This window comes from Bactrocera neohumeralis, chromosome 5, assembly GCF_024586455.1.
Source record: "Bactrocera neohumeralis isolate Rockhampton chromosome 5, APGP_CSIRO_Bneo_wtdbg2-racon-allhic-juicebox.fasta_v2, whole genome shotgun sequence".
Lineage (NCBI taxonomy): Eukaryota > Metazoa > Arthropoda > Insecta > Diptera > Tephritidae > Bactrocera > Bactrocera neohumeralis.
In genome coordinates this window covers 32,631,572-32,650,010 of record NC_065922.1, presented here as the reverse complement: position 1 = coordinate 32,650,010, position 18,439 = coordinate 32,631,572, and the positions used below count along the sequence as shown (strand labels likewise).

The following is an 18,439-nucleotide window of genomic DNA, read 5'->3' as shown; positions in this document are numbered from 1 at the left end:
TAGTGGTCCAATATCGGCCGTTCCGACAAATAAGCAGCTTCTTGAAGAGAAAATACGTTCACAAAATTTCAAAACGATATCTTAAAAACCGAGGGACTAGTTCTTTATATATTTTATAGGATCTCCGACGCTTCCTTCTGGGTGTTACAAACTTCGTGACAAACTTAATATACCGTGTTCAGGGTATAATAAAGCAACAATGAATATATCAGAATTTGCATCTAATCCTTTCCTAGTAATAATATTTCTATATGACAAAATAGGTGGAGTCGGGTCAGGACTTCCTTTAGCCCCCATGTACCTAGTAAAAATATTTAACCTTCCGGCTGAATTTATAATATGTAGTAATGCCAAAAATAGATAACATCCGATCAGAACTATCTCTATCTCTCATATACATACCTAACATAAGATTTTCAAAATTCCGGTTGGCTTTGTACTACATTTATCGGCTAATAGCAAAAAAGCCCTGTCCTCGAACCGTCTATGTTGGTAAAAGTTTGTGATATTTTGATAAATTTAAGTGGCCAATCTTTCTTAAAAATTATATGGTTTAGGCCTAAATATAAATCGAATTGGTCTAAACCTGGTTGACGCTTTCTGAATAAACTCAATATGTTAAATTCAAGATTATTTTAATATAACTTTAGTTGACTCGAAGTAAAATATATATATTTTTTTATTTCAACGAAGAATTCGTGTTGCTTAGTATTGTGTGCTACAAAAGAATGAATGGTGTTCTGCGTATAACTTGCAGGGATTGATGCGACAACTAAGTCAAATCCGAGATAAGCGTCCAAGATCTTGGTTGACTGCGAACATACCAAGATTATTTTAATATAACTTTGTTGACGACGCATCTTATAATATTTTTTTTTTTGTTCTTATTTTGTGAATGGTGGCGTATAAGTGCAAGAGTCTGTCTTCTGTATAAGGTGATACAGTCATTCTCCATCTACTTTGAACGACGCAGTTACATGGTGTCGTGTGAAATAACTAAGTCAAATCCATCCGCGTTGAATGGATGGAGACGAATAGGTCCCTGGAACATTTACTACAGCGGCTTTATAAAAGATGAGGACTGTCGGTCGCAGTGGAAAGAAGGCGGACTAGACGTAGCTTCCAGCCTACTGCACTGGCCAATCCGCAAAAAAAGGGACCCTACAATTCCGTGTTATAAGATTCCTTAATAGGATATCGACCAGATGCTGTTGATGTCCTTTGCGCATTGGCAATGACGAACGAATCAAGAAGCAGCGGCTGCGCTGGCAAGGTCGTTTTATCCGGATAGAAAATAATACTTTAGCTCTAAGAGAATTCGAAGCAGTGACCGCCGGGGGAAGCAGATTGATGACATCCACACCGTTGGTAAGACCCGGCGGGGAAAGAACTAGAATCTCCAATTGGCACCAATTAGCGAAAGGGAGAAACGACTTGCGCATTGTTGTAAACTAGGCTATAGCCAAGTAAGTAGTGTCTACGACAGTAAGGAAGAAGAAGAAGCTAGGCTTGAGCAGCCCCAAAGTTTGATTCCATAAGTGCAAACTGGTCTGAGCATCTGCTTGTAAACAATATTTTTTTATATGTGGATAGGGCGGAGTTGCTACCTAATAGCCAATACATATTTCTGAGTTTTATGTTTTCCTTTTTGACATTTGCACTCCATCTAGGTTTTGTTTCCAGGGTCATTCCTAGCTATTTCGCAGTATTGTGATATAGTACTTGCACATCGTTTATGTATAGTGGTATATATCTAATATATTTAATATTGTTGTAGGTGAAATCAATATGTACTCACTGTATATAGTTTCGTTTAATTTTATCTCCTACTGCGAGCAGTCGCAAGAAATCTTAAAATTAGCTGAAACAAAGTTTACAGCCATGTTCAGTTAAATAAGAACATAGTTTTAATTTTTACTTAACACTCTGTAGAAATAAGAAAATTAAGAGTAAAACAAACGATAATTAATATTATTATAGTACTTTTTTCATTTTTTCAAAAATATTAATACAATTTATGGTACTTCTTCACCACAACTCTTTGCGAGCGAATCCCAGTGCGTGCGTGTCTGTGTGTGTGTGGTGTACAGATATAATTGTTACATGCTCGCATGAGTTCTGCTTTAATGTGTGGTCAGTTGTGGTTATTTTGCTGCAACACCAGCACGACCATGACTGCTGCCGCAAACAAAAACAACACAACAGCAATTCCAAGCGCGCAACAAAAGTCAAATATATATAGTATATATATATATGTACATACCTTCATGTGCATCATACATACCCACATACATGCAAACCACATAATTTCCAGCTCGGTAAGCAACAATACAATTTCCAAGCAAGAATTTTCTTTCAGCGCAGAGATAGTTGTTGTGCTCTTGTTTGCGCATATGTGTGTGTCCGTCTGTGTAATAGTGGTCCAAGCATTGTGCGGAAACTAAAGAAATTTGTTGAAAATTTTGGAAAATTGGCTACCGAAAACTATGCTACTCGTCACAAAAGTAAATATGCTTGTCTTCACACACTCACACACACATACACACTTGAATATGTAGAATGCTTGGTATTAAGGGCAAAATTATAAATACGAACTTATTAAGATTTATAAACACATACTCATACATTCATGCATACATAGGTATGTGCTGTGGTGTGTTTTGTTGTGTGCGTGTGTGTGTGTACGCCTTGACCGCTTGCGAAATTTTGCTCTCAAGACCACAGACATTTTAATAAGCAGAAATATCCCAAGGGAATTTGAGCAACATATTAATATAGCTTCTTAGAATAATGCCGGTTGGTCTTTTGGTCGTTTTCACTAACAAATTCTGGATCTATCTAGCAGTGGTGTTAACTAGTTAGGCGTTATTTGAGGACTAGTTAGCTTTTAGGTAATCCATGCAGTCTTGTTAGGTTATATTTTTGTATTTTTGAAGATAAGTTGTCTATTTTCAGATTTAAGATATATTCCAGTTTCATACTAGTCAAAAACAGCCAAAATGATATGAGCTTGCTGCAATTCTGACTAATTCAATTTCAGACAGTTATTTCTAGTTAGTTGTAAACTGGTCTATTTGCTGACTAATTAGATGCTACTATGTAAGGTATCTTTTGAGGAAGAGAGGCATCAATGAAATTGTTAATATATTGATAGGGCGAATGTGGAAATCAGTTCTACCTACTAATGACATTCTTTGCTAATTTTGTACTAAATGTATTTTCCACCGGGTGGCAACTATCAACGAATTTTCCTGTTTGCTTAGTTTTTATTCTAATATGCTCTTTTTTGCGTCCACAATTTGAGATTAGCAGTTTGTTGTTCTTAAATTGTTGTTGCACGCAATAAGCACTGACTATTTTACTTTAATTTGATTTTATGCTTCGCCAGCTGAAGCCACAAATGCGGTTACTCACAAGCAAATATGCAACCATTGGTTGGAATTGACTACATGAGAGTATTATTTCGAACATTTTTTTCTTTAATTGTAATTTATTTGTAAGAAAAACTATTTTTGATTACTTTATTTGAAGAAATGTTTTAAGCAAACAAAATAATTATGTAAATATCTATTTGATTTGTATTTCTATGTTTTTATTTCAATTTAGTAGTTAATACTTTATCTCATTCTTTCAACATTTTTACATAATATAAAAGTATAAAGAGTCAGCAATAGATCAAATTTACTAAAGGGGGTATTCTGGTTTAGAAGCCCGAATTTTAGTTTTTTTTTTTTTGACGCGATAAAAAAAATCAATTTATTTTGACTATCCATTTTTTACATGCTTTTTATTGATATTCTAAGAATACAAAACATAAATAATATAAGAAAAAAAAATTAAATTAAAAAAACTGCAGGTCGGCGAAGAGAGACTGATGAAAGTATGGCTTGTCCTGGTGTGTAGGATATCGCACTACGAAACGTTTTTGAAAAAAAAAAAAAAAATTTTACAAAATGGTGGAGGTTTGAAAAAAAGTTTCGTATTTTCCGTTTTTTTGTGGTTCGGAATTTAAAAAAAAAAAAAAAAAAAAATTCTTTCGAAAGCTCTTCGTAGTGCGATAATATAATGTGTAAGAAAGCTCTATGTAAAATTTCATGTGAATCGGTTGAGTAGAACTTGAGATATCATGCACACCGTTTCTAGAAAAGTAGTTATGAGAAAAACGAGTTTAAAGTTTGAGAACTAGTCGCGCGCAGTCGGTGTCGGTGTTGGAGTCACAAAATGAGCTGTAACTCGGAAAATAATTTGAATTTCGAAAAATCCTCTTAGGGACATTTTCTTGAAGGGTTATACTATAAAAATATGCAAAACAAAAAAATCGATTTTTTCAAATTTCTAAACCAGAATACCATACCCTCTTAATAAGTTTATTTAGGGCAAAAAATAGTAAGACTTTTTAATTTACATTTCGCGCGAAATATTTGTTTTCTAGGTTGATTATTAGTATTTAGTATACGCTTGCCTTTCTGAAGTACATAAAATGCATTCGGCGATTTTTACTATGAGAGAATGTTGAATGTTGAATAATTACAAGGAATTGCCATTAAATTTTGTATGAGGAATCAAATTTCTGGTGACGAAACGTTTCAAATGTTCAGAATGTTGGAAAAGACCTTCGGTGATAATTGTCGCGAACAAGTGTTTTGATTGATACAAATTATTCAGAGAGGGTTGAGAACGCGTTGACGACGAACCACGTCCAAAAGAGGGCCGTCAACATCAACTGATGATCAACCCGTCAAAAAACTGTGTGCTTGAGAATCGACAATTAACATTTAGAGATTTTACTGCCATTGTTGAAGTATCGGAAGGAGCAGTGATCATCATTTTGAAAGATATTTTGGGCCTAAGAAAAGTGAAAGCACGATTGATTCCAAAAATCACTAAATTTTTGAAGACCGACGTCGCTATAACGTCTGTGAAGCAATGATTTCCAACTAGCACTACTCCTGAAACGTATTATTATTGGCGTATTATTACGGACGATAAATCGGTGAGCCGAAGCCGAAAAAACCATATCAAAGCAGATCAAAAGTCAGGGTTATGTTGACAGTGTTCTTCGACTATCGAGGTGCACTCCGTATTACTACTTCCGATCGGCCAAACTCCCAACAAGGAATGCTATTTGAGTATTATGCGTCGTTTGGGAGAAGCTGTTCGTAAAAAGAGACCGGAATTATGGGGCGACAACTCTTGGTTTTTGCACCACGATAATGCACCGTCGTATACTGTTTTGATTCTTCGTGAGCTTTTCGTCAAATTTTCAGCCAAAATCGTGCCGCAACCACCATATTCACCTGATTTAGGCTATTCAGCCAACTCAAACAGCCGCCCCGGGGAAACCGTTTCGAGTCAATTAAAGACATTACACGTGAATCGCTACAAATTGGTAAATAGGCATGGCATCGCCCTTTTTAAGAAACATTTCATATCTCAGGCAATATGCTGAAATGGGGTCAATACTTCCACTAGCCACCATAGATGTACTTAATATAAAAATTTACGGTTTGTAGCTGACTTTATTCTATAGACATGGATTAACTTGTTGGTTACCTCAGTGGTGGTTACCTTTTTGTTGTAATAAAATGTCGCAATGCTAAGTATAAAATCGGATCTGCACTATATTTATGACTACATCTTGCCTTCGCTACCTAATAAGTATTTATTTATGTATATTTCGGGACTAGAGTAGAAAAACAAATTTTAATTATCGAAAATCGCTTTATTGTTTTTTTTTAATATTCTCCATTAAGATCATTTAACGCATGTTTTTGAGCCAATTCTCGAAGTACTTTTGCCACTCTAATTGAGGCATCTCCAAAACATGGTTTTTGAATGAATTACTCGCTTCTTCAGGTGTTGAAAAATGTTGGCCTCCTAGTTTGTTTACGTACCGGAATAAAAAGAAGTCATCCGGTGCCAAGTTAGGTCTTTACAGTGGTTTACTCATCAAATCGTTGTTTTGAGTACTCCAAAAATGCAATTGTTTCAGCTAATGTTTGAAACCACCATTGTCGTTTGGAATGTTCTCTCCATCTTTGGCGGTTAGTTCTCCTGCTTTCTTGAAAGACAACTAGCAAACAAGTTGTGTATCACACAATATATTTTATAATACCAAAAGTTAATTCTTTACTTGTTTTGTTAAAGGTTTGCCCATGGCTGAAGGTAATTCCCCGGCTTTAATCCACAAAAATTGTCGAGAGTATGAAATGTTTGCTTACACCCGAACTTAGCTATTCTCTTCGTGTTTGAATTAGTATTTTTTATAACACTGTGGAACATTTTTGGGATTATTGTCTGGGGGGTGAGAAATTCCAAGTCAGGGTGATGGTACTAGGTCAGTATAGTAAAACCCTCAAAGGGTTTGGCGTTCGTATGTGTCAGTTTTTTTTATGACCTTTTAAATTTTTTCTTTATCTTGATGTTTTTTCGCTTAGTTGTAACATTTTATTTTATTAAAGGTAAGTTATAACATCCTTGCGACAGAAACATCGTAGTTGTTAGAACGATGCTTTCCCAACAAGCCTTCTATTACTTCTTTGATTGCCTGCCATGCATTCAATTCAGCGTCAATCAAAATATTGTTGAATGCGTCACTTTTAATCAGCTTTCGTATATCTGGACCATTTAGTACGCCTGATTGGAAAAAATTAATTTGTTAAGATGGAAAACCATGGGAAATGAATGTGATATTATAACTTAGCTTCTTTAATAAAATAAAATGTTACAACTAAGCGAAAAACATCAAGATAAGGAAAAAATTTAAAAGGTCATAAAAAAAACTGACACATACGAACGCCAAACCTTTGAGGGTATATACTGACCTAGTACCATCACCCTGACTTGGAATTTCTCACCCCCCAGATTAGCTGTTGTACTGTGTAATTGAATGTGGTTTAATATTTATAATCTATTTTATAACACTTTACTATTTTCTGCCTACATATACATACATAGGATTCATTTAATTTTTTTTTGTTTAAATATTTTTGATAATTTTTTATTATTTATTTTACTGCAGCAAGTTACATTTTTTTTTTTTCATTACAAAATTTCGCTTTCTTGTTTACACTATATTTGTGCAGTAATTCTAAATATTATACCAAATTAAACTATAAATTCTTCAATCACGTTTAATTTGTTTGAATTAATATTTATGTTAGTTTATTTTATTAAAGCTGTTATCCAGTTTTATCCATCTATCATTGAATATACGCTTTTACATACAGACTTTGTGGCCCTCATGCCACTTCATATATCCGGTTTTCTCCGCCGGATAACTGGCGCTACTGCGCATGTGTGAACTCACATACCCACACAATTGAAAACGACCTACAATGCCCAGTGTGATTTCCCCTGCTTCCATATGGCAGCTTGAGCTCCTAAGGACGAGGTTACATTTCTACACACATGTGTAGGCAGTTGTAGATGGTTGTGTGGGACATCTCACCCACGTCGCTGGAGCACTTCTGTGGAACTGTAAAAAAGGAATATAAATTTACGATTTTGTTTTTGTCATTTTTACACCAATGGTAATGCGTCATAACAAAGCTTTTGTTGATATTATATCACGTTAGAGCTGCCTGCAAGCACTCATGGGCACTGCGAGGGTGGCGCTTAAATATTAATTTATTTCGGTCAAATGGGCCGCAGGATGTAAGGGAAATGGAAAATGTTGCATATGTGTGTGGGTGGCGCATTCAGCTAATAAATAAACGAGTCACCTGTTGCTAAAAATAATCATACAGGTGTGTGTTCATTTAATAAACTAAGTGGCAGATGAGTTTATGCAATATTTTTTACTAATTGAGTGGGCTCAAGAAGTTGACGAATTAACTAAATTTGTGGGTTTCCGAGCTCACACAAAACTATCACAACCATATGTAACCAGTGCTGCCAGATATAAAAGTTTTACTTCATTCAGTTATTTAATTTAATTTAAAGAGATGTAGGCACGAGGCCAAATTTGGTGTACTCATTAGATGGGGCAGCAGTTCGTAGCCTTATTCGATGCTAAGTAGTCTTTGGTATCTTTGGTGAGTGGAAACCCACCCTATATAGTATATCATTCAACTGCTCTTTGATTTTAATACACTATATAACTTCCAAAAAATTCGCGAATAAACTCACTCACAGGCAGTCAAAACATAATTTCGACCATAGGGCGGAGAAGTAAAGTACTTACAAGTAATACTGGCTCATTTTGTTAACCATCAATTTAATTTTCACTCGCTTACTTCTTAAGTCCTCAGTTCTTAGAACATATGCAACCCTGGATGCTTAGACATTTGTTTTCATGTCTCTTAGAACATTAACCTATCTGTCTGATGTGATGATTGAAATGCCTTTTGCTTTAGTGAAACATATTTAATTATATAAAGTGCGAGGTTTCCTACTTTTTTAAAGGAAAAACATAAAAACTTCAAGTTTAATGGGAAACGTTTATTATTATTCGAAATAACATTATTTGGCATTTATTTTTTAAAGATTATCTTTTTCAAATGTTGGTCGTGGCTATGTCTCAGATGGTCCATCCGTTGAGCCCAATTTTCGATGACTCGTTCGAGCATTTCGACTGGTGATATTTTGCGCTAACATCTGAATCGAAGCGGGATTGCCCGCATAGATTTTAGACTTTACATATCCCCACCGGAAAAGGTCTAACGGTGTGATATCACGCGATCTTGGTGGCCAATCGACCGACCCAAAACGTAAAATTATGTGCTCACGAAGGTGTTCTCTCAATAAATACATTGATTGATGCGATGTGTTGAAAGTGGCGCCATCTTGTTGACACCAAATGTCGCCCAGATCACTAGCTCAATTTCAGACTCAGTGAGCCAGAAATGCGCCTCATCACTGAACAAATTTTGGCTCGAAAACGTCGGATTTTCTTGGACCTTTTCAACAGTCCGTAGAACGAAGCGATGTCGCTTGGGAAATTCGGGCGACTTTAGTTCTTGTACAAGCTGCATTTTGAACGCTTTCAATTTAAGATCTTGACGTAAAATGCGCAATTCATACGTTAGTCCGAGTTTACTCTAATGGATAATGCGCATCCTCGAGACGTCGTACAGTGCGCACCGAAGTCGGTATTGCTACTGTGGAGCAGAGAGTCGAAGAAGGCACGCATAAGTTCATCCGCCATCGCGCAAAATAATAGGTGCTGTGCCCATCCACTATATGAAAGATATTCCGTAGGGATCTTGGTTTGCGGGCTTATAAAATCCAACTCGTGCAAGAATTTAAGCCGAATAACCATCAAGCGTGTCGCATGTTCGCTGAATGCCCCCAAAACGAGACAGCCACCGACGTCGGTTGGGCGTGGTTCACTTTTGGTTGAAGAGGTACGTTTGTAAACGAAATTATCGTATTAGGAGTGTTGATAATTCATAAGACATTGTTGAGACGTCGTTATATGCTCAAAAAGTCTCTGGTCGGCAGGCTCTATGCGCATTCCAACAGGACGGCGCTACATGCCATACAGCCAACGAAACAGTCACTTTATTAAAGGAAACTTTTGGTGAGCGCATTTTGTCGCGTCCAAGATCGTGCGATTTAACACCGCTGGACTATTTTTTGCAAGGTTATGAGAAGTCGCTTGTTTTCGCAGATAAGCCCAAAACGACTAACACCTTGATAGAGAATACAGGCGAGTTATTGCTCGAGTCGAGTTCGATCCCAATGTTCGAAACTTGGTCCTCTCAGCTAAAGTTTATTCTCCCCAGCCGCGGCGGTCACTTACGCGAAATCATTTGTAAAGCATAATGACAATCCCATTCATTTCCCATCAAACACTTAATTCGGAACTGTAATGTCAACAATTGGATCGTCTAAAAGAAGCAAGCGCCCAAAAGCGGCCACCTTTGCCGATTAGGAGAAAAATTGTGTGCCATCAGGAAACCACCCGGCCACACACGATATCGCTAGAGAATAGCAAAAGCTACGGGAGCTTGGTTTGGAGGTTCTTATGCTTCCACCTTTTAGCCCAGACTTTGCATCAACTCATTACCATTTCTACTTGTTTAGGGGAATGACTATGCTGTTGAAAACCTCAAGAGAAGTTTAAAAAATTGAATGTCCCTATTTTTTGTCAAAAAAATCCGATGGTTCTAGAGTGGCATAATTATCTTCGAAACTACGATAAGATATCGGACAAAATGGTGCATATCTAACCCCTAAATCGAATCATTCTATCTTAAAAACAAAAAAAAAAAAATTTAAGGGGTTACATGGGTTTACAAAAATTAAATTATTAAATTCTATAACTTCTTCTTCTTCTTCTTCTTAATTGGCGTAGAAACCGCTTAAGCGATTATAGCCGAGTTAACAACAGCGCGCCAGTCGTTTCTTCTTTTCGCTACGTGGCGCCAATTGGATATTCCAAGCGAAGCCAGGTCCTTCTCCACTTGGTCCTTCCAACGGAGTGGAGGTCTTCCTCTTCCTCTGCTTCCCCCGGCGGGTACTGCGTCGAATACTTTCAGAGCTGGAGTGTTTTCGTCTATCCGGACAACATGATCTAGCCAGCGTAGCCGCTGTCTTTTAATTCGCTGAACTATGTCGATGTCGTCGTATATCTCGTTCAGCTCATCGTTCCATCGAATGCGGTATTCGCCGTGGCCAACGCGCAAAGGACCATAAATCTTTCGCAGAACTTTTCTCTCGAAAACTCGCAACGTCGACTCATCAGTTGTTGACATCGTCCAAGCCTCTGCACCATATAGCAGGACGGGAATTATGAGCGACTTATAGAGTTTGGTTTTGTTTGTCGAGAGAGGACTTTGCTTCTCAATTGCCTACTCAGTCCGAAGTAGCACTCGTTGGCAAGAGTTATCCTGCGTTGGATTTCTAGGCTGACATTGTTGGTGGTGTTTACGCTGGTTCCAAGATAGACGAAATTATCTACAACTTCAAAGTTATGACTGTCAACAGTGACGTGAGTGCCAAGTCGCGAGTGCGACGACTGTTTGTTTGATGACAGGAGATATTTCGTCTTGCCCTCGTTCACTGCTAGACCCATTTCTTTTGCTTCCTTGTCCAGTCTGGAGAAAGCAGAACGAACGGCGCGGGTGTTGAGGCCGATGATATCAATATCATCGGCATACGCCAGCAGCTGTACACTCTTATAAAAGATGGTACCTTCTCTATTTAGTTCTGCAGCTCGAACTATTTTCTCCAGAAGGAGGTTGAAGAAATCGCACGATAGGGAATCACCTTGTCTGAAACCTCGTTTGGTATCGAACGGCTCGGAGAGGTCCTTCCCGATTCTGACGGAGCTTTTCGTGTTACTCAACGGCAGTTTACACAGCCGAGGATGGAGTCATGTTCACGCAAGTGAGGAAAGTTCTCTGATCGCCATTCACTTGGGAGTGGCCAGAAACGATTCTTTTACATATGACTCAAGCAGCTCACTACTTCCGGTCTTTGACCAAGTATCCTCTGGGTAGCCTAAGAACATCCGTTTGAAGGCGAGCTAAAGTGAGAAGGCGAAATATCCCCTACATAGGGTTGTGCGCTGGGTTTGGGACCCGCCACGTAAAAAAACACCCCCAATGAACAGTAACAATCGAATCATTCTATCTTAAAAAAAAAAAAACAAAAAATTTAAGGGGTTACATGGGTTAAAAAAAAAAAAAACAATTTTTTATTGTCTTATTAAATTCTATAGCACCTCTGGAATATTGTTCTAAATTTCAAGTAGATCCGTGTAATAATTTAGGTGATACAGCCTTGAGAACTTGTGCTCTCGAGGCTAGCTATGATAGGTGCGCCATTTTTAACTGTGTTTTTCTCGAAACTGTGTTTTTGAAGTCAGTTGGCAATATTTCTCGAGGACTACTCAACCGTTCATCACGAAATTTTGCACAGGTCTTTTAGATACAATTCTTAAAGGTTTAAAAAGGATTTTTGTCGCGAAATTTATATTTTTTTTTTAAATGTCTGCCAAAAAATTAATTTTCAATTAAATTCATTAATTTTCTTTTTTTCTTTTGTCCATGTTTTAAGTTAAGGTTCTAACTAAAACTCGTATTTTTCACTTTAGAAGATCTTGTAAGAATTTATCCTATCAACGCTGGCGCCTCTTTTTCCGAAGGGTCAGCGGAAATGGCGTCGCAATGGCCGAGTTTAAAATATTTCTTTCCAAAAACTCAGAATATCTTTAGTGTATGTTTGTAACAATAAAAAATTCTAATAAAATATTTAATTTTTATATGAGAAAAAAATTTTTCAAAAGAGCTGTTTTTACCCGAGGAAACCCATTTAATGCAAATATAAAGCATTTATTTTTACACTATATCTTATAAATTTCCGCTTTCCATCCGTTTCGGTAGCTGACATCCCGCTCTCTCTCTATCACCTTTGTAGTACAATAATTTTACTCTGACTCAACTAAAATTACTTCGTCTGAAATTTTATCTTTTAACGTATAAAAAATATTCTATATTAAATATTTAAAATTTCACAGTTAGTTTTTTTAACGATTTTGCCTTTCATTTCATAAAATTGTGAAAAATCTCCAGCGATTAATAAATTACCAAGCCGTGTTATAGATAATGGCAATTCATTAACTTTTTGTTTTACAGCCAAGCAACAGTGCCAGGCAATGAATCAACTTTTTACCGATATTTGAACGACCAACCGACCATGTGACCCGACGCACAGAGATTGCTTTGCGCTTTAAAACAATACCGAATGTCCCAACGCAATCAAGCAACGAGAGGAGCGACAGCCCAAACAGCACGCAAATCAAAGGCAAAAGCTTTAACAACAAACGGCAGGAGGAGCAAATAGCGGTGAGTCAAAAACCAATACACATCAAAAGTGTAGAGTATATGAAAAATGGGGTGATAATTATTTTTATTTATTTTTACTATTTTTTTTTTGTTTTTATCTTGCTTTGCTCTACACTTCTATGCATGTGGTGGTCTGCTTAGTTTTAAAGATTTCATTACTTGTTTATGATGACACTTGCGCCGCTTCTGCACTGCTGCTCGACTTATTATACCAGAAACCAACACAAACACTTTTTCACTAATATGTTTTTGCTTGTATTTGTGTCAAATTTTTTAAATGCCTTTGTTCTCCAGTTATTGGTTGTGATTTCTTTCTTTTTGTGTTGTGTTGTGTATGCTTTACCATGTTCCATCGGGCGTTCCATGTGAAGACGAAAACTTTTACAAGCACGTAATCGAAAAAGTTTTCACATTTATTGGAAAGCAGCTCTGCGACAGCGCGCACGCTTTGCACGGAAAGTGTGTGCTGAGGTACTCTGCCTTGACATATATACACACATACATACATAAATGCTTGTATGTTTGTGATTCAGTTTTTACATACATACGTAAGCGCATATGAACTTTTGTGATTCTTTCTCTGGCACTTATATAACCTCTGATATGTTTTTGACTGTTTAAGCTTTAATCATGTGAAGGTTAAGTGAAGCTGCCTAGACTTAGTCTCGATACTGATTGCAACTTATTAACTTTTAACTGGCGTTGACTTTTCACTTTACTTTAGGAATTAATTATGACATCTAATGTAACAGTCTCTTCTGTAATTTGTACATTTTTACTATTCAATAATCAATCCTAAAGAAAATGTTAGCCTCTTAGTTTGCTCTTAAAGTCCGCTATTGTTCGTTCAACATTTCGCTTGAAAAATACTTTATTATATATTTTTATGATGAAATCTAAGGTATCATATAAAATTTCTGCCTTAATTTCTCTGCGCGACAATTTTTTGTTGTTGTTGTAGCGTCATGAAACATTCCTAAAAAATTTCGAGGAATAGTGGCGAGTTGACAGCCTTGGCCGGATAAAAATCCGGGTCCGTTCCGGTTACTTAGACCCGACTGTCGTGGAAACAGCACGACAGTTTTTATTCATATATGTTATTGTGAGGCGCCATTCCATTTTCATATTTCTTCTCAGACTTATTTAGGGATGTGCATAGTTTGCTCATCCAACCGACTCGTACAGTTCAGTAAAGCTTGTCGTGTTTTAGGAATAAATCAAAAGCTGATTTTTTAATAAACCATTCTTCTTGTTTAAAAATATTCTCACATTAGATGTGCTCTTCATAATGGTTACAAAAAAAAAACCAAAAAAACAATTTTCATTTAATATAACAGGTCAATAGAAAAGTCCCCGGTCTACCATAGTAGAACACATTTAAAAAAAAAAAATTCGTTTTTTTATTCAACATAGTTCCCTTCGAAAATGACATACTGATTATAGCGGCGCTCCGACTTTTCAGTACAATTTTTGCAGTATGATTTGTCCTTTGCTTCAAAATAAATCTCAGTTTCGGCGATTACCTATACATTCGACGAAAAGTTCTTGCTAGCGAGCATTCTTTTGAGATCTGAGAACTGAAAATAGTCACTGTGGGTCAGATCTGGAGAATACGCTGATTTCGGAAGCAATTCTAACCTCAATTCAAAGATTTTTGCCATCGTTTTCGTTTTGCGACACAGTGCATTGTCTTTGTGAAAAACCGCTTTCTCTCTCCTCAAATGCGGCCATTTCCCAGCGATTTCGTCCTTCAAAAGGTTCAATAACGCTATGTAGTAGTTGTCCTAGCGGTAGAGTTCTGCCGAGTTGACAGTCCTTGGCTGGATAAAAATCCCGGTCCGTTCCGGTTACGTAGACCCGACTGACGTGGGAACAGTATATAGTAGTCGTTGTTGATTTGGTGGTTGGTTTTCCTGGAAATATTTTCGAAAGTCTTTAGGGAATTCACCGTTTTCGGTGCTAATTTCACTAAGTCTAAACTTAGCTAACAATCCTTGATGAATGATTTTTCTGGGTCAGTGTCCGGAAACTCGTCATAAAGCCAAGTTTTTGCTTCAACTGTATTTTTTCCTTCAAAAAACCTTATTTTATCAACACGAGAAATTCTTTTTATCTTTTCTTTCACAATAATAAACTTTTCACTTAACATGAAATAATTCACAAATTTTGATCCGTGAGATTTATACACGCGGCTTTAAAAGGTTAAGGCTAACTAAAAATCATATGGATTTATTCTAGTAGTGGTAGTTTAATAGAGCTCTAAATTTTGTGTTAGAATTTTCTGTTTAGTTGCAGGTATATTTGCTTCGGAATACAAATTTAAAGAAAAATACCAAAAAATCCCATGTTAAATGCGTGGGAAAGTAATATGTTTTAGGCGCTGTCTAAATTGATAACAAAACACGTTGGATCATACTTTTATGGTCAAAAAAATTAAATGTAAAATCAACAACAAAGTTGTATAGTGGAATTCGTACAAGAAAATAGCGGTTAGTTCTTTAAAATATTATAACCGCCATCTTCAATGCCACCAAGTTAGGTTTTAGATATTTTACATCAGTTTTACTATTGTGAGTGGCTCAAATGACTAATGAAAGTACAAATTTCCTAACATAAACTCAATTGTAATAGTTTTTAAAAACAAAACAAAGAAGTTACTAAAACGTTTTTTAACACGGAAAAATAAAATAATCAAGAAAGAATCGTAGCATAATCGATGACGATTGTTGATAAACGAGGAATGCACCCCGACCTTACGTATTTATGAATATTGTTGTGCCCTCTCCTAAATCACAAAGACTCGCCTGGATATTATCAATATGCTGGGGATTGATAAAACCCAATATTTTACTGGGTGCTCGCGAAGCGATGTGATCTCAGTTTGGAAACATGGTTCCAAAGACCTTTGATCTGCGTATGCAGACTCTAGACTCAAAGTTGAAGTTTTTTTTTATTAAGTTTTTTATATTTTACTTTCTTGTATGTTTTATTCATGATAAGATGTTTGAATATTATTTTATTGGTATCCTTGACTACTACAATTTTCATTTCGCTTTTTTATTTTCTCTTCTCTTGTTCTTATTTTGCTTTCGTGCTTCGTTTACCGTAGAAAAATATTTGCTATGAGTACCTCATAACATCTGTTCGAAATGCATACATATGCTGTGTTTGTTCCGGAAAATTTAGGCTAGATTAGATTAGATAGATAGGTAATTTACGCAAAAAGCTAGGCTATGCTGTGTAAGTACTACTTCAGCTTGCAGTGGCCAGTGTAAAATGCAACCAGTAGCTGAATAAATCGCTAGGGAGATTGGTTGCATATTTAAACCTGCTGAGGTTATACCCCCAAGCGTCGCAAGCGATGTCCGTTAGTTTGAACAACTCGTATAGTTTGTTCGATTACTACTCTTCAACGCTTCGTGTTCCTAGACTATTACAGACAAGGCGTTTCATTTGCTCTAGACTTAGATAATATCTTCGAAACTTCACAATATAGATTGTCCAAAAATATTTTTATTTATGTATATATTTAGAAAAGTGAAAGTGAAAGCACCACAATTTTTGAGTGAAATGACAGCTACTCCTACTTCAGTACTTTTTTGCAATAAAAGTTAAACGGCATAGTTCATTATGAGTTAAGCCGCAATTTAATCACTCCCATTTAGTGACGAGTTTATTGATATTAATGACATTTACCAATACCTTTTATATTTGTGAACATACAACAATAAATGTAAATTGTAAATCCATATAAGCACCACCAGGCCACAAGTGAGCAACGGCAATATTGATGGTGCAATTATAAATTTATTGTCATATTAATTAAATTTATCACGCTGTGGTTTTAAGCCATTCACCGTTAGTGCAAACTGTCAAAAATCTCACCGAGTGCCTGCAGATATGGGAAAAAGTGAACAGGTTATTAAGTACACACATATTGGCACACGAGTTTTGCTTTCGTATTTGTATGAGTAATTCTAAAATATTGTGCAATATAACTGGTTTAGCAAATGCCACCTTACCTCTTCCTAACATCATTGGCTTTTTGCTTTTTCTGGCTTTATTTATCAATATTGAAAAACATAACAGTGATTTTAATGAAGTTGCGGCAGGGTTCCATCATTACACTAATGAAAGGTAGCTGCAGTCCACATTCGATCCTTTTGATCGAAACAAATTAAATTGCAGGCACTATTAGTTACTTATAATTAAAATTTATAGAGCAGAGTTTACGGTTATTTAGATGTTTAGAATGTAGTTGTTGTACGATAAGAGTTTTAAAATAAAATTATTAAATTAAAAAATGCTGATTATTATAGTCTAACCTCCTCAATACTGCTCATTTTGTAAATACACCGTTTCACCACTCTACCATAACTCTTCAAAAAAACATAAACAAGCGAGTTGATTAGTGTAGGATCCTGTACTATCCTATGGATGCCAGGTCCGCACTATAAGGTTGATGCATAAGAATCTGTCATCCAAGCTCTCGGAGCTTCTGGCGACTCACTAACGATATGTGTGGTCTGGCGTTGCCCTAACGGCACACATTTCCTCTTCTATTGGTTAAAGCTGGCCGCTTCTGGGCGATAGCTAATTTTAGAAGCTTCAATTGTTAGCAGTTCCGCATGAAGGGTTTGATCATAAGGGAACAGGTCATAGTAGATGATTCTGAATTACGCTGTCGGTTAGTAACCTTTCTTGCATTACCAGTCACCATTCGCTTCAGAGTTCGAGATAAGGCCAGACAAAAGCAGATAAGGTGTTCTACAGTCTCTCACACATACCTCTCTGCCCTTTTTATACATATGTGCCATCCTTTCCAGTTAGAACAGTGACGGTCACGTTACCTAGTGACATGCCGGTAACGCGTGCCGGTTTAATTGTCACTTTTTCCTATCACGTTCTTAAGGGCGAATCAAAAAAGCCCCCAAAACTTTTGTATACATGTGATCTTTTGTCACCTTCTCGCTCACATATTTTCCGCTGTAATAAAACTATATCCTTCTTTCTCACACTTTCATTAAATTTGGTATAAATCAACAAAACTGCTTTCAGGAAAGCGTGACGGTGCATTCTACAATAGCCCAGTGGGTAAACCACTCGCTTGTCATTCCTTCAACCTTAATGTTCGAAACTCAAAAATATAAAGATTTTTTTTTTATTAAATATATTTTTTTTATTAATTTTAATAATAAAATAATTTTATTTAAATTTACATTAAATTCATTTCCTTCATCTTTTGACATTTTTTTTTAATAATATAAAAATTATTTCTATAAATTCTTATATAGATACAAAAAATAATATATAAATATACTTCTATGCATTTTAAAAATATATTGTATTACCATTTCCTTCCACAGCCAAATTGTTTCCTTGTTGTTTTGAGAAGCTTGCCTCTGGGTTGTAGCAACCAGAAATGTTGAATTTCTTTCGTTTAAATGTCTATAATAACAAATGGGTACAAATGAATTGAAAACTAAAATGACGATTTTACATGTACCTTTTACGGGAGTCGAAGAAGTTGTCGGGCATTCCTCCAAATATGTGTCATCAGAAAGCGCTGGTGAATCCATCTGATTAAGAAATACAAATTTGGCAGCATCAAAATTCATTTTAAATAACCTAACATAATATAATAA

General features: G+C 36.2%; 1 protein-coding gene across 1 annotated transcript in view; it reads left to right on the top strand.

Annotated features, from left to right (window-relative positions):
• Positions 1–18,439, top strand: part of LOC126759526 (dynein axonemal intermediate chain 4-like) — a 105,597-nt gene that overhangs the window by 21,014 nt on the left and 66,144 nt on the right. Inside the window, exon 4 of the transcript XR_007667017.1 lies at positions 12,585–12,794. The gene's annotated coding sequence lies outside the window, so the exon portion shown is untranslated. The remainder of the gene's footprint in view (positions 1–12,584; positions 12,795–18,439) is intronic.